At 43.7% G+C, this 12416-nt stretch overlaps 1 protein-coding gene across 17 annotated transcripts in view; it reads right to left on the bottom strand.

Moving 5' to 3' along the window:
- FAM120B (family with sequence similarity 120 member B) overlaps positions 1-3310 on the bottom strand; it is a 192729-nt gene extending 189419 nt beyond the window's left edge. For 16 of the 17 annotated variants that reach the window (XM_075126889.1, XM_075126890.1, XM_075126882.1 and 13 more), the window contains exon 1: positions 3240-3310. The gene's annotated coding sequence lies outside the window, so the exon portion shown is untranslated. Of the gene's footprint in view, positions 1-2833; positions 2853-3239 lie in introns of those variants that run through there. The other variant, XM_075126875.1, reaches the window with a different exon arrangement.
- Positions 3311-12416: the final 9106 nt, after the last annotated feature.

The raw sequence follows: 12416 nt of genomic DNA, 5'->3' as shown, positions 1-12416 counted from the left end.
TGCTAGGCAGCTCTCCAACACCACATTCCACAAGCCATTACCCTCTGATCCCACTCAGGGTTACCAAAAGAAACTACACCATCTGCTCAAGAAACTCCCTGAAAAAGCACAAGAGCAAATCCGCACAGAGACACCCCTAGAACGCCGAGCAGAGGTATTCTATCTGCTACCCAAGATCCATAAACCTGGAAATCCTGGACGCCCCATTATCTCAGGCATTGGCACCTTGACAGCAGGATTGTCTGGCTATGTAGACTCCCTCCTCAGGCCCTACGCTACCAGCACTCCCAGCTATCTTCGAGACACCACTGACTTCCTGAGGAAACTACAATCCATCAGTGACCTACTGAAAACACCATCCTAGCAACTATGGCTGTAGAAGCCCTCTACACATTCCAGACAAAGATGGACTACAAGCCATTAGAAACAGTATCCCCGATAATGTCACAGCAGACCTGGTGGCTGGACTTTGTCCTCACCCCTAACTGTTTTACATTTGGGGACAATGTATACCTTCAAATCAGCGGCACTGCTATGGGTACCCGCATGGCCCCACAGTATGCTAACATTTTTATGGCTGACTTAGAACAACGCTTCCTCAGCTCTCGTCCCCCAATATCCCTACTCTACTTGCACTACATTGATGACATCATCATCATCATCTGGACCCATGGAAAAGAAGCCCTTGAGGAATTCCACCACGATTTCAACAATTTCCATCCCACCATCAACCTCAGCCTGGACCAGTCCACACAAGAAATCCACTTCCTGGACACTACAGTGCTAATAAGGGATGGTCACATAAACACCACCCTATACCGGAAACCTACTGATCGCTATACCTACCTACATGCCTCCAGCTTTCGTCCAGACCACACCACACGATCCATTGTCTACAGCCAAGCTCTGCGATACAACCGCATTTGCTCCAACCTCTCAGACAGAGACAAACACCTACAAGATCTCTATCAAGCGTTCTTACAACTACAATACCCACCTGCTGAAATGAAGAAACAGACTGACAGAGCCAGAAGTGTACCCAGAAGTTACCTACTATAGGACAGGCCTAACAAAGAAAATAACAGAACGCCAGTAGCTGCCACCTTCAGCCCCCAACTAAAACCTCTCCAGCGCATCATCAAGGATCTACAACCTATCCTGAAGGACGACCCATCACTCTCACAGATCTTGGGAGACAGGCCAGTTCTTGCTTACGGACAGCCCCCCAACCTGAAGCAAATACTCACCAGCAACCACACATCACACAACAAAAACACTAACCCAGGAACCTATCCTTGCAACAAAGCCCGTTGCCAACTCTGTCCACATATCTATTCAGGGGACACCATCACAGGACCTAATAACATCAGCCACACTATCAGAGGCTTGTTCACCTGCACATCTACCAATGTGATATATGCCATCATGTGCCAGCAATGCCCCTCTGCCATATACATTGGCCAAACTGGACAGTCTCTACGTAAAAGAATAAATGGACACAAATCAGATGTCAAGAATTATAACATTCAAAAACCAGTCGCAAAACACTTCAATCTGTCTGGTCACTCGATTACAGACCTAAAAGTGGCAATATTACCAAAAAAACCCTTCATAAACAGACTCCAACGAGAGACTGCTGAATTGGAGTTAATTGGCAAACTGGACACCATTAAATTATGCTTGAATAAAGACTGGGAGTGGATGTGTCATTACATATTTCCCCATGTTTATTCCCCCCCTCCCCCTCCCATACTGTTCCTCACACCTTCTTGTCAACTGCTGGAAATGGTCCACCTTGATAATCACAAAAGGTTTTTTTTCTCTCCTGCTGGTAATAGCTCACCTTACCTGATCACTCTCTTTACAATGATTATGGTAACACCCATTGTTTCATGTTCTCTGTATATATAAAATCCCCCTACTGTATTTTCCACTGTATGCATCCGATGAAGTGAACTGTAGTTCATGAAAGCTTATGGTCAAACACATTTGTTAGTCTCTATGGTGCCACAAGTACTCCTTTTCTTTTTTCAGTACAAACTAAAATGTCATATGGACAATGATTTGTTTATACTGTTCTATATACTGTATCAGCAGTTCTCAAACTGTGGGCAAGTTTGTTTTAATGGGGTCCTCAGGGCCAGTGTTAGATTCACTGGAGCCCAGGGCAGAAAGCTGAAGCCTGAGCCTTGCAGCATGGGGCTGAAGCCGAAGCCAAAGCCCAAGTTTTTCAGTGAAGTGAAACTTGCGGTATGTAAGACAAATCAGACTCCTGAAAGGGATGCAGTAGTCTGGAAAAGCTGAGAACCACTGCTGTAGGTAACCCAGGTCCGAGTGGTCTTCCATCAACCTAACCACATCGACACCAGCGGTTAGGTTGGGATAGCCAGAGCACTTGGAAGCATGAATCTTTCACTCCCCCACCAGCCGCGGAGTGACACTTATGTTGATCTACATTTTAAGCGCAGATTAGGCCTGAGGGAATAGGCAGCCGGTCTACGCTGTCCTGCGCATTGTGTGGTCATTTACACTAGCAAAAAATAGGTGTAAACCATAACCATTCTTACTTCAGTTTGCACTTAATTAATGACTAGTCAGACGCAGCAAAACAGAGAATCAGGCCCCAGCTGTTTCTTGCTGTTCCCTGAACTGTGGTATCAGCAGTGCTCACACTGGCACTGGTTTCACGCAAAGTATGTGTTTTTACACCAGTCTAGCTGAGCCGGTGCGAGCCTGTACGTAGACAGTCTTGTTCCAGCCAAAGCCAAACCACGATGAACCCCTGAAATGAGAGCGTCTACACACGGACCCGCATCACTGTATCTAAACACACCTGTCGCCAGGTGCCTGGGGCTGGTCCCCGGGCGCAGCGGCCAGGAAACGCGCACCAGGTAGCGAGCGTTTCTCTGTCCTCCGCGCGGGCGGGGCTGGCGGGGCGCTATGGGGGCAGGCGGGGGCAGGGTGGAAGCGCTGCCAGCCCTCTCCGCGGCGAGAGCACGGGCCGTAAGAGAGACTGTGTGTGTGTGTGTGGTGGGGTTCTTGGCCCTGGCTGGCCCCGGGGGCGGTGGGAGACCCCCCCGCCGCCGCCGGTACGGCTCCCTGCCCGCTCCGGGGATGGGGTCCCTGCCCCCTACAGCGGCAGGACGGACTCTCCCCCGCCCCCCGCCGGCTGTGGAGAGGCCCGCTAGGACGGGGTGGGAGAGGGGGAGGAGGAGGGACACCTGCGCCCAAGGCCCTACCTAGCGACACACCGGCGACCCCCACCGCGCACCACACGAGCTTCCGCTTCCGCCCAGAAGGCGGGACTGCGCACGCGCACTGCCTCCGCCGCGCCGCTTGCACGTACCTCGCCGCTGATTGACAGAGGAAAGTGCAGCGGAGCGGCACGTGACTCTCCCACCAGCCAGGTGCTCGGGCCCCGCCTCCCCAGAGCCGCAGATAGTCCGGGGGCTCCCACACGCATGCGGAGAAACAGCCAGACACGCTTTGTAAAGCGCAAGGCACCTCCTCCCCCAGTGTAAATCCCACCTATTGCTACCATGTGACGCCAATATTTATGCATATATAGCATCATTGCACCTGGTGCTGTTCAGACATGCCAGAGCACCTGCCCTGGGGTGTTTACGGTACATCGCAGTGTCTGTGTTATTTCGTATATACATGGTACTCCGATACAGTATACCTCTTAGCGCTAATCTGTTACATCTCACTATGTCCTCCCCAGTTATATATATACTGCGTCCCACTGCGTCCCACTGCCAGTATGTCTATTACCCCAGATCGGTACATTACCTTCTCGCGGTAACCGTATCATAAAGATATCTTTAATTATTTTTCTGTTGTCCCACTGTTATCCCCAATTGTACCCCCCCAAATATATCTTACTGTTATCCCCAAATTATAAAACCCCAGTGTGCACGTCTCTCTTTCTTCTGAAAGGCAGCACTGTGTTTCAAAACAGTTCTTACTACTGATCCTGTTTGCTTGCTGTACCCCTCACATGAGTGGTGCAGAGGGAAGGGGTAACGTTATAAAAGATGTATTTGTTTTCTTGGACATTTTAGGATTTCAGAATCTGCTGAAGTGAAAAGGACTTGCTTAAACATGTCTTCCCCCTTTACTAACACTTTAGGTTTTTTATTGGGGTCTCTTTTTCTATGTCCATTTATTGGACTTGGGCTTTAAAAAAAGCGTTTCCTAGCAGCAGAATGCAGAAGGCCCATTCATATTACAATGGGCAGAGAGGAAAGAAAGAGCCTGGTTTGTTTAAACTGCTTCTGTCTTCATTCACAGCCTGATATCCATGCGTATTGTGCTGGCTACAATGGGACTAAAGGACTCATTGTGGTCGAAAACAAATCAAAATAGAATAAGAGATGATAAGATAAAAGAGTCATGCAACAAAATTGTTCAAAAAATCTAAGTCTTACATTTGAGATTTATGTTACCTATTGGCTGCGTGGCCTATTGACCGATGTTTATAATAACCACTAGAGTTTAATAAACAAAGCGATACATGGGAACTTTATGTGCCATTTTTAAAGACACTGAGTAGAAATGGTGGGGTATTGGTTGTTTTATTTAATAGTTATTGTTTTGTGCTTGCATACATTTTACATATACATTCCATATTTCATATGTTTCTATCAGGTTATTCTCCTAGCAGTCACCACACATAATATCATTGTTATAAAAATGCCAGGGCCCTCTTTGTGTGTGCAAACAGCATACTAACACTAATGCTCTCCTCTCTCAACCACAAGATGCTCACATAACCTACTCCATCCCATAGGCAACAGGTGGAAGCTTAAATAACTTCACATGTTTTCAGGGGGGAAGAAGGGACTTCGGGAAACCGATTTCAGGATTAGATCAGATGTTATTGCCAGTGAAAAATTAAACAGAGCAGTGCTCGAGGGAGTACAGATTAATATATTTAGTGACTCTGCATACACAAAGGCTTACCATTGTGGCCACGTCTGAATGCCTGTGAATAGGATGGAACATATGCAGCCTGTCACCGCAGGTGCCCACATCTGTTCTTCTCCAGGCAGATGCTCACAGAAAAGGGGAGAGCATTTCCAAAAGCTCCGATCCACCCCGTCCAAATCCATCCTCTTTTCACAATCACCTTCTGCAAAGTAGTTGCTTTGTGTGTGTGTGTGTGTGTGTGTGTGTATGAGATACGTATAGAGATCCACAAAGAAAATAAAAATAACCTCATGGAAACTGGAGGAAGTTTTGAAAGCCCAAGTGCAAAGAAAACAAACCAGCCCCAAACCCCAAAGCATTATAATTTCTAGGTTTTGAAACTGCAGTGTAAAACTGGTTGTTTTACTAGGCCATACGTATAACAGGAAAAGACTATTCTCAAGCTTAGTATAGTATAGTATAAACTGCTATAATTACAGTAATAAAGAAATAATATATGAAGCTATTATTTGGAGTTTAAAATGTTGGGGTTTATGCCAGTGAATAATTAAACTTGGAACATGGAAGAGGTCACTTTCCCTATAGTAGCGAGTGAACACAGATGACATTGTTACTAAAATCTGGGTTACAGTGATGGGAATATTTATATCCACTCTCTGAAAATTCATAACCAGTGAATAACTCATATTTTTCTAGAACATATTGAAACTAACAAGTAGCCACAATCTCTGGATTTCTTCATGTGCCAAGTAGACAGATTAGACTGAAGTAAGTATGGGCTGGATTTTGCACTTTTTGCTCAAGCAAAAAACAAACAAACAAACAAACAAACAAACAAACAAACAGGAACAGAAGGTTTTCCTGACTCTCCCTCCATGGATCCAGCCACTGTGATAGAAAAAGAGAATGGTCTTATCTTACTAGAATGTCTAGATTCACATTCATGTACCTACTGAAGTCGATGCCACTGGGCATGCAGTGTCCGGTCCATAATCATGACCACTTTAGGATTTAACACATTCCATGACTTCACACTGAGATCTATGGCAAAAAAGTCATTGATAGGAATCCTAACTTTGCTCTTTTTATTCACGCAGAACTCCCTTTCAAGTGAATGGGAGTGTTGCATGAGTAAGGAGAGCAAGATTTGTCCGAGAATAGAGGCTATTTCTATCAGAATTTGTTAAGTAATGATCGTGCTCATGAAGTCAAATGCGGAGCTAAAACGGAAAGGGAAAACATAATTTCAATTATTTTAATGGTTTGAGTCCACCCAAAAATAGCGCTAAAACCATGACATTTGTAATTACCAAGCGTTTCTTGTAGGCTACTTGATCTGTAACTGGAGATTTTGGTGCATACAGCCTACCAATGTTATAATCAGATAAAATGAGCCCACCCGCAGTTCTTCCAAGATGAAACTACTTTCATAAAGTTTTTTTATTTACAGTAAGCCTTAGAGAGTAAAATAGATGAGATTTTTAGAGTCAATTAAAAAGAAGTAGGGAGGGGGAGGAGAAACTTTTAACCTTTTCCTCTTTCTTGTAGTCTCTCGAAAGAAGAATTGGAGAACTATCCGATGGATCAAACTTTAGAGTCTTTTACTTCGTCAAAACTCCCTATGATTTCCTGAGTAAGGACTGTAAAACTTGGGCCATTATTGATAAGTATTATGGGTCACTGAAGTTATCAAACTTTTTTGTAGAATCCTTTTACATAATTTGTAACCATTGACCTAGTCGTTTAAAAAAGAAATCAAAAGAAAAGGCGCTAAGCAAAACCAAACCAAAACAACAATATAATTGAATTGCCAAAAAGAATTTGTGTCCATATTTGTCTTTCCCAGTAAAATTCTCTCTCATCTGGTATTGAGTTATCATTAACAACTAGAATTTTTACTAAAATTGCATAAAATACATGGACACAAAGGAAAATGACAGGTTTCAGATAGCAGCCGAGTTAGTCTGTATTCACAAAAAGAAAAGGAGGACTTGTGGCACAATAGAGACTAACAAATTTATTTGAGCATAAGCATCCGATGAAGTGAGCTGTAGCTCACGAAAGCTTATGCTCAAATAAATTGGTTAGTCTCTAAGGTGCCACAAGTATTCCTTTTTTTTTCTTTTCTTTTTTTACAAAGGAAAATGTAAGAGATGTATTCTATAAGAGCATGTGTGCTTTATATAGTTATATTGGGATGCATATATAATATACACAGACGCCTTTGGGTACATTTTACATTTTATTTTTAATTTAGAAAGGCAATCTGAGATCTAAAACGATTATGAGATTCTGGAGTTTAGCCTCAAAAGATATGGAATGTGCAGCTACGCTCTCTCTCACAGAGAGAGAGAGAGAGAGAGAGAGAGAGAGAGAGAGAGAGAGAGAGAGAGAGAGAGAGAGAGAGAGTTAGATGGTCGGAGCAGGTCACACTGGCTTCTCTTTTTGGGGGATCGATGGCAATCTGTTGGTGGGGGAGATGGGCCAGTCCATTGTCGTGCCTTTTTGTGTGTGTTTGGTTTTGTTCCTTCTATGGCCTGGAGGTATCTGTAATCCTGAGCACACCACATTTGCTAAATTTGCCCTCAGGAACGGGCAGATGTTCCCGTGGCAGACATCGGCACGCGACTGACCTCAACCCTTGCAAGAATATTCAACCAATAATCCTTTCCATTTTGAAATAACAGCAACAGCACGCACGCACACACACACACACACACACACACACACACACACACACACACACACACACACACACAAAGAATAGTCATCAACTTTCCTCATCACAGTTTCCCACAGCCAAAATAGAGTCGGACGCAAGCCAACAACCAAACAAACAGCCAGAGCAAAGGGAAAAGGTTTTCCCCCATGTTCAGTCAGTAAAACATATGTAGGGGCCACTTTCAGATTTTCACAGGAAAGGGCTGAAGAGCAGCTGGCTGCAGTAATCTGATCTGGAGACAAAGGAATGCCCCGTCGGTTCTAGGATCACAGGTAAACACACAACCTTTGTTATGAAAATGAGGGGCTAGGGTAGGGCTAGAGCAGATGATTTGCGATTTGAAAAAGGGGGATGGGGGAGGAGGGGGAGAAGCCACCGAGCTGCTTATCTATCATCTGGCTTCTCTGTGTGCCAGCTGAGCCACGCGACTGCCCTTTCTTATTCTAATCAGCACATGCCTTTGCAACTTTCTACAAACCTTCATGCTAAACTTCTTAATCCCCCTCACACATAAAAACATGCGAATATCCATCAGAAAATACAGAGCAATCATATTACCCCCATAATTGCTTTATTGTAATACATTCCCTCCTTCGCCTCCCCTCTCACCACCAGCCCTATTTTTTATACAGGACTGGGTTACAGGAAAAGCTTACATTGCGTAACACTCAGGGGGAAAACAATCTTTTCCCACACCAGCGCTTGGTCTGCCACTTCCTAGTGAGGAGGCGGCTGAGTTTAAGTTTTCCAGATCAGAAAAGTGTACAGTAGAAGGATAGATATAATACTCATCACGTCCTGATTACCGTGTCAGAAAAGGCACCATCGAACTACTTTGAGGCCAGTGGTTTATGTGGGACTATTTCCAATCACATTCACTTACCCTTACCCCCGTTGCCATAAAGTATGAATACGATCATCTGCTTCACCGCACCTAACCATTCTAGACCTTCAGATGCATTATAAATATACTTGCATGTTAAATATTTCTGTGTATTAGCATGGCAGCGGATATCAGTGACACACACTTAGGTAAATAATATATACCCAATTAAAATATTATACCCAATCAGCGTCACATAACTACACACATACACGTATGCATGCATCTGTCGACATGCACCAGATGGCTATGCTTTATACATTTATAGAAAAATACAAGCCAGTAGAGGGTGAATAAGCAGTATCTTGTAGAAACTAATGCGTGTTACTAACCCTAATTAATAGACATCATGTAATGACTATATCTATAATCTGGCATGGTTATAAATAAAAGATGATTTGACTGATTGGAAGTTTTCAGCTTTTTTGTTCTGTGGTTGGGCTGTAATTCTTGCAAGGGAAGAGGGAGCCTGGCATTACAGGATGCTATAAATTAAAATATACAGTATTCAGTCCGCCTGAGACAGTGCAAGATCTCCGCTCTAGAGAATTGTTTAACGATAAGGCTCAACCTTTTAGTCCTACATGTTTAGACCGCGTAAATGCATTCTGTTCTCTCCCTTATTGAATTTGATTTCGAACAAGTCATTCGAAAAAGCAAGGTGCCTACACGTGATTCTCTTGAATTACCAAAATCCTGTTCTCAGGGAAATTTTTCCTTCCATCCCCATTGCCAGTGTCTGGGCTGTCTTCCGCTCCTTAATGAGCCTGACTTTGTACTGTATATTTGCTGAGTTATCAAAAAGTATTTAAAAGCGGGTTTCAGCATTTTCTTAACGAGAAAGGTGAGGATTTATTACCTCCCTCCAACCTCAGGACTTTGGCTGCTGTGGCCATGCCACCGATAGTCTGCTTAACATACTTCAACGTAAGCTGCCTCTGCATTTGGGGGGCTCTGGTTCGGGTATGTAAGTGTGAGAGGAGTATAGAGACATGCAGTTAGGAGTGAAAAAACGCCATTTGGTTAGGAGCAGATGGCTGGCTAGGGGGTTGATCGCGTCTAAAGGCGTGTCATCCCCCTTCAGCTCGAATCCCTAAGGGCTCCCCTTGTCTTTAAAATCAATGAAAATTAAAGTGCAGAGAAAGGATGAATAGCTAGACCTCGAGTCCCTCCTTTGTTCGTCCCAGCTACTGGTGGGCAGGAGTTAAACTACAACAGCCTCCTATAGAAACACTTAAGTTAAACAGTCTCCCCGTTAGCCCAGCATCTGAAAGAGAGAGGGAGAGGGGGGAAAAAAGCAAAAAAGGAGCTTTCTGCTTGATTTCCCCAACACAGAATCGCGTGGCATAAATTAAGTTGGAAAAGAATAAGTGCATTGGTCAGGATTCTGATGGATTTTACGACGCCTTTCAGTTACGCTTTGCAGCAGTAATCGAGAAATCTGTGCCACGTCAATTTAACAAATACTTGATACTGAAGGGTGATGTTAAAGATTTGGGGCAAGTTTTTTTTTTGTAGGTTTAAGCCCTTGCGCGTGTAACTTTTTATTTACAGTTTTTTAAACAGCGATGCAAATGAAAGAACTTTCTATCTCTCCCAGATTAAAAGATTTGTGGTGATATATCACTTCTAACCTCAGTCTATAGACGACCCCAACTTTAAACATATTTTCCCCTCCCACGTGCCCAGAAAACTTGTATAAACCAGATTTGCTTTCCGAGGGAAAAGAGGCTGCAGTAAAGTTTCAGAAGCAGTGGCAAGTCATTAAAAAATATGTTGACGCTAGGTGGCAAGAGTAATTTACAAGTTAAATCTAGCGCTGCTCTCCGATATCCTCTGTTAAGATAGCCACATGTTCCTTACTTAAAGGAGGTGAAAGTGTAGGTGGATTTTTAGTCTTTAGGCATGAACATGCTTAATGGGCCCGATCCGGCCGTCTTTACTCAGGCAAAATTTCCACGGATGTTAATGGGAGGCTGCAGGATGAGACCCTACCTTTAAAACTGATTATCCCAGAAGTACCTGTAGTTTAAAAGCAAACATTCCTGTGGACATAAGATTTTATAATCGGGGGGGGGGGGGAGGAATATTTGGGTAAAAATGATATGTTTGACCAAAGTTATATTTAAACAAAGGAGCTTTAAAAGGTGAAAGGGTGCGAATATTTTGATACTTGTTTAAATGACACAGATACTTGGAAAGTTTTGGTGCCAGCAGAGGAAAAAAGGCTATGCTGCACCGGGAAGGATACAGTTACAGTCGTGTCATAGCCAGGATGTGCGAGGCTGAATGGACTCATTAGTGATTTTCTTTTAATTGGTATTAACTAGTGATTTTGCTTTAAGAAGTGTTTGAGAATTTTTTTCCAGTGCATTGTAAGATAATTTGTGATCAAGACATCTGCTTCAATGGAAGTCACATTTTGCCATGCAAATGCACGTTTCAACCCAATGAAGTAGCCATAATAAGGCTTTTAGCACGGCATACCTACAGTGAGGTTATTGTAGCCAAATCCTCTCTTTTGCACACAAGCTTAATCTGCGCTGAAATGCTGTGTTACAATTAAAATGACATTTACACAGACAGTTACACCTTGCATCCTAATAAATCCGCCTGCGCCTATCTAGGTGCTTGAAAAGGGCCCAAAACAAAGTGAAAACCCATCTCCAAGTTATATCCCAAAGTCGCCTGCAAACTTTTTATCTTCCACTTTCAGCCATAATTAAGAAATTTCTCAGTGAGAGGCCCTTCTACCCCCAGTAAACTCCTGGCCGTGTTTTTAAAATCGAAACAAAAGTTCTAGTGTCCGATGGATGTGTAAAAAAACAAGGAGTTGGCTGTTGGTGTAAAGTTGTTGTTTTTTTGAATGGGGGGGGGCGGTGCTGGACGGGATTTCTTTTTTAAAAATGTGCGGACATTGTTGTAGAGGCAGTAGCGTGCGCCGAGGGGAGCTCTTTCTCTCCCTTGCATTGTGCAGCGAGCAGGTGCTGTCTACATTACCATACAGCTGAGAGCACAAAGAGCCAACTGATTCAGCCCTCACACAATAACAAACGGCCTTAATGACAGCCACGCGAACGACACACACCAAACTCACTTTTTACTAAGCTGAAGGAGGGGGGAAAAAAGGGAGAGAGGCTGATGAGGAGGCTGATCATAATAATATAAGGATATGGGACTCAAATGGGCTTTGCTAACTGCTTCCTTCAGCAGTTCGCAAACCGTTCTCAGCGAGGAGATACATATTTTTTTAAAAAGCCCAAATGTCTCCCCACCCCCTGAAACTTAACGCATGGCTCTTCCAGTTTTTCTTCGCTACGAAATCTCTGTCGTGTATCCAGAATAATGATCAGTCCGTAAGCATCCTGCCCCTTGCAGTTTGCCAACTCTGAAACGCCAGATTCTCTCCCCCTGCTCCGGTAGGATTATTTTAGCACCTTTAACATATTCCCCGAATGTAGCCTGGTTTTAAGAAACCGGAAGGAAAACACCAAAGCCCTTCTCTGGTCCCACAAATATATTCGTGAGCTTTTTTTTTTTTTTTTTTTTTTTTTTAAAATAAATGATCCATGGGGAAGATGGTGTGAATTTAAAGGGATCAGATTTCTCGTGTGTGTCAAGCTGCCCCCTCTTCCCCCTTTAAGCTAAAGGATATCCCTGGAAATGTACATTATCACCAACAACTTACTTTTTGGGGGCAGAGTGGTGCTTTACACATTTCAAGAGGTAATTATAGATCTCAGTGCGTGGAGCTCGTTTTCTTGCTGGGGTGTGTTGCTCTCTCTCTTTCTGTGCATGTTGCGAGAGGGTGTTACCATCTCCCCAGAGCAGAAGGGGGATTCTTGCGGTTACCAAATTTGCAGGAATGTAAATGAGCGC

The sequence above is a fragment of the Caretta caretta genome, chromosome 3 (assembly GCF_965140235.1).
Source record: "Caretta caretta isolate rCarCar2 chromosome 3, rCarCar1.hap1, whole genome shotgun sequence".
NCBI lineage: Eukaryota > Metazoa > Chordata > Testudines > Cheloniidae > Caretta > Caretta caretta.
This window is presented reverse-complemented; position numbering and strand designations above follow the sequence as displayed.